Source organism: Mirounga leonina, unplaced genomic scaffold (assembly GCF_011800145.1).
Source record: "Mirounga leonina isolate KUSES-001 unplaced genomic scaffold, KU_Mleo_1.0 Mir_55, whole genome shotgun sequence".
Taxonomy (NCBI): domain Eukaryota; kingdom Metazoa; phylum Chordata; class Mammalia; order Carnivora; family Phocidae; genus Mirounga; species Mirounga leonina.
Genome location: NW_023270816.1, coordinates 11,327,859 through 11,332,494, shown reverse-complemented (window position 1 = coordinate 11,332,494; position 4,636 = coordinate 11,327,859). Strand labels below are relative to the sequence as shown.

Genomic DNA, 4,636 nt, shown 5'->3' with positions numbered 1-4,636 from the left:
GCTGCAGGTGAGACCTCCCCTCTGGCTCCAGGTGAGACTCCCAACCCTAGGTGAGACCTCCCCTCTGGCTCCAGGTGAGACCTCCCCTCTGCCTCCAGGTGAAACTCTCAGCTCCAGGTGAGACCTCCCCTCTGGCTGCAGGTGAATCTCCCTCCTGGCTAGCTCTTCATGTGTTTGGTTACCCTATTTGCTGCCCCCCGACCTCTGCACGACGGGGGGTGAGATCTTGTCCCTCCCCCACCCCCGCCCGGGGCAGCTGTGCCACCCGAGGGTACAGCCGGTGTTCACAGGAGAACAAGACTTCAGCCCGCCCTTCTATTTGGGTTTAAGTGGATGTGATCACAAAAGGACCAGCAGCTGCGCTTCCCCCACCACCTTCTGCGACTCTGCATCTTTCCCCAGGTCTCTGGATGTCTGTTCCTGCAGAGCCTGGCCTGGCGCCAGAGGAGGAATGACCCCAGCAGGCACCACCTCCCCAAGGTCACCCGACCAAAGATCCAAAAGCCACAGGATGGCACCTGCTTCACATATTCCTGCAGATCTAGACCCAGGCCTGCAGGCCCTCCTCCCTGCGCTGCCCTCCTCCCTGTGCTGCCCTCCTCCCCATGCTGCCCTCCTCCCCTTGTTGCCCTCCTCCCCGCGCTGCCCTCCTCCCTGCGCTGCCCTCCTCCCCTCCCTGCCCAGCGCTCTGGGGGCCTAGGAGGTGGTTCTCCTCCCCTCGCTGCCCTCCTCCCCGCGCTGCCCTCCTCCCCGCTCTGCCCTACTCCCCCTGCTGCCCTCCTCCCTGCCCTCCTCCCCCCACTGACCTCCTCCCTGCCCTGCCCTCATTCCTGCCCTGCCCTTCTCCCCTTGCTGCCCTCCTCCCTCGGGGAGGTTCTCCAAGAGGCTGGGGGCCTGATTTGGAGGGCCGCAGTTTCTGCCCCGGGGGTGTCCCACCCACAGTGGGGTGCAGGTGACAGCTTGCAGCAGAGGCAGGCTGCTTCCGGTGGTGGGGGGAGATGGCATCAGGCAGCTGTGTGTGGGCCCCTCTGTGCAGATTCACAGCCTGTGCCGCGGCCGAGTGGGGCTGCCCTCCTCCCACTGCCGCGCTCCTCTCTGGGGGAGCCTGGCGCCTGCCCCCACTAGTGTGTGTCTTAAAACTCCCAAGCTCCCTCCGTGGGGTGAACCTGCGGGCGGCCTGGGGAGGCCTGGAGCCTGCCGACATGGGCCTGTCCTTGGCACACCTGGGTTAGTCCCTTCACTTCGCGTCATCGTAGTGTCCTCTCTGTAATGCAGGGTGTGGCTACATTCCCGCCCTCCCGCCCTCCCTCCGTAAATGCGGGTGAAGCTCGCCATCAGCAGCAGCCCTACTGCAGGGATCCAGGACGAACCTGCAGCTCTGGGATTACTGCCTTTTTACCGCTTACAAAGGACCGTGCCGGCAGCCCCGAGAGCTGAGCAGAGCAGATAGGGTCTCACAGGATGGAGAGAGGGGCCCAGGGTTGGTCTGTGGCCACCCCCAGGTGCTTGGGGACACAGGGGAGGGGGTGGGTTTCTGACAGCAGGTGGAGTAACTGTGGGTGTCTCCCGGGCCTACAGGCGGTGCAGTTCCACCGGGACGGTGGGGAGGGTGGGCGGTGTCCATGACCCAGCAGCCCTTGTCCTTAGACCCTACCTCTTTCTGCAGCTCATGAAGGTGGCAGCTGACCGGGAGGCTACCTGATATGGCGGGAGGTGAGCCCCTGACGTGGTCACGACGCCATTCCCAGGAATCACTCAGGTAGCCAGTTCACGGGACTGGGGAGGCAGCAGCCCGACATCATCGCTCTGGTTTTCTTCCCCTGCGGTCCCTGCAAGGGCCCTGAGGTGCCGAGTGGGTAGGCCTCGTGTGCATGCTCCACCAGCTAGAGAGAAGCCATCACCCGAAACGGGGTCTTTTCTGCTCTGAAAGCCATTCCTCTTGCATTCTTTTCTGTCCATCAGACACATGGTTTCATCTAAGAAAGGACGGAGATGGCGTGCAGAAAGCACCAGGGTTTGAGCACCGGCAGGCAGCTGGGGATGCTCCTTCCCAGAGACCAGAACCTTCTGGGCAGGTGGCAACATAATTGTCCAAGAGCCTGGGCGCTGACCTTGTGTTTTATGTGGCCATGAAATACTAATTGGGATTGGACACATTCTAATTAATAGCAAGATAGTGGATGATCACATACTCTGGTTTGGGAGGCAAACAACCAAACTTGTAAAATTTGGTTTCCCACGCTCCCGCCGAGGAGGGCATAGACGCACCCACCACGCAGACAGCTCCTTTCACCCTTGCTGGGCTCTCACGGGCCCGGACCCCAGGGAGAAACCACTCCTGCGGAATGGGCCCCCACAGACAGGGCTGTGCAGCGGGCCCCGGGGCGGGTCCCCAGCCCTCAGGCTTTGCTCCTGCCCTGCGGAATCTGACCCTGAGACCACGAAAACACCTGCGTCGCTTTGTCCGGGAACAGGCAGGGTCCTACACTTTGCCTGCCATCGACCAAGCTGCAAGCCCCCTGCATTTTGTGAATTTCTATTTTGTGATATCGAGGGCTTTGGGGAATAAGCCAGGCCAGATGTGATTCGGACCCCTCCCAGCTGTCCCTGGAGCCCACACCAGGCCAGTCGGAAGGGCTTCCGGAGGCATCTGTCATCTGTAAAGTGGGGCGGCCATGTTATCTCTGGATTTGGCGGGAGCAGAAAACAAACGCATTGTTCATTTACTATTAGTACACCGTAGGCATTCGATAAATGTCCCCCTCTTTTTATAAATTGCCGAAGATTTACAAATTTGGAATGCCCAGGATTACTGAGAGGATACTCAATATGGTATACTTAGGGACATCAAGAATGTTTTCATTTAAGAAAATCTTTTCCTGCTCAGTACTTACTTTTTCAAATTTGGCTGTGCTCTGGACTTCATGTGCAAAGTGAGCATGTGGCCTTGGGGCCCTTGGTCTAAAAACAAAACCTCCTTGGAGGCTGGAGCCGGAGCCTTCCTCTGCTGCTGGGTGCCCTGGAGGGAGTTTGGGGCACTGAGCTCTGTGAGCTCAGGCCCACCCACCCCAGGGCACAAGGAGTGGAGGCAGGGGGAGGCGCAGCTGTGAGCCTCGAGGCGGGATTCCTGAGGCCTCCTGACTCTGCGAAGGCGCTCCATGGTTGGCGGGCACGCACACCCCTTCCTCCCTGCTGCCTGCTCCCCTGGGACCCGGCACGAGTCAGAAACGGCTCCTGGGAGGAAGGACGGCTCTGTGTGTCGCCCCAGCAGAAGAGCCGCCTGCTCGGGGTCTGACAGAAGGACACGGGAAGATGACAACTTGGGGCGCTCTGAGAACCGGCCACCAGGCTGCACCCCATTAGCAGAGCTGCTTACAGATCAGACACATAAATAATAGCCTCACGCACACATTTTATTACAGTGCTTGATAGCCCTATCAAGGACCGGGGAAAAACAACGCATCTTTTGATAGCATTTTACCTTAAAAACCCGTGAGAGAGGGAACGCTCCCCTGTCCAGGAGCTTTTCTGCCTCTCTGAAAGCAAGGGCTATTTTGACAGTGCTGATGGTTGCTGTCATTGTCATCCTGGTAAACTTTCTGGCTTCCTAGCGATGGTCCCTCCCCACCAGACGGCCCTCCCTCTCAATCTGCTTCTCCTGCCGGGCTTAATTGAATGTCCTGATGCGTAGGAAAAGGGTTAATGGCATTGCCCAATGACACAATATCTTGGATTACAGACAGCCAGCCAGCAAAGGCCAGCAGCATGGTAACGAGGCCGGCGCCGTGGGAACAGGGGGGCGGACAATGACGGATTGACAGCGAGTGCGGACGGCCCACCTTTGGGAGAAACCGTACCCCACAGCATGCGGGGAAAGTGAGAAATAGTAGCAGATGCTGCGGGCCTACCAGCAACAGATGCCTTCTGGCTGCGGCTCCGCCAGCCAACCAGCTCCCGCCGGCCGCCGAGCAGGAGCATTTCCTCCCCGCCCCCGCCTTTGTCGGAGGGAGGCGGCAAATACAGATATTGCAGAGGAATTAAAAACAGCAGATGGTGGCGGCAGGATTTGATGAGATCGGGGTCAGGTAGAGGCATACATTTCGTGGCGGCATTAATCATACGTTCCTTCGGGGAATTGCGAGCTCAGGCCTCTGCGCGGGGCGTGCTGCCCACCTTGGGGCCCCTCCCTGTCAGCAGGCTGACCCTCCGTCCACCTTCAGATGTTGCGTCAGATTTAGCAGAGTTTAAAGAGAACATATGTTGAATATTTGGTTAATTCAATTTGTGCTTAAATAATTGATGTTGGCCAATTCCAAACGTGAAATTTTAAAAGCCTCCTATGTTTGGTCTGATACATTATCCATCATCCTATTGTGCGAAGGGGGTTGTTTTCATTACAAGGCAAATGTTCGCTCCCTTTTCGGTGTGAGCTGGGATGTCGCACCACCTTTCACCTTCTGGCCACTGTGGAGGGCGCGCAGCCTGCTGCAGGCGACCTCCGTGCGCGGGGTCCCAGCGGACGTGTCGTCAGAGTCCACGCGGCCACTCACCAAAGTGCCGTAGGAACAATGACCCCTGGGTCTCACGTGCTTTCAGAAAGGAATTGAGAGACCCTGCGAGGGTCACAACACACGCG

General features: G+C 58.6%; 1 long non-coding RNA gene across 1 annotated transcript; it reads left to right on the top strand.

Annotated features, from left to right (window-relative positions):
- Positions 1 to 1,109: 1,109 nt before the first annotated feature.
- Positions 1,110 to 4,255, top strand: LOC118001937. The gene is made up of 4 exons (XR_004676887.1): positions 1,110 to 1,227; positions 1,667 to 1,713; positions 1,963 to 2,075; positions 3,740 to 4,255. It is a non-coding gene; the product is annotated as an uncharacterized LOC118001937 (long non-coding RNA).
- Positions 4,256 to 4,636: the final 381 nt, after the last annotated feature.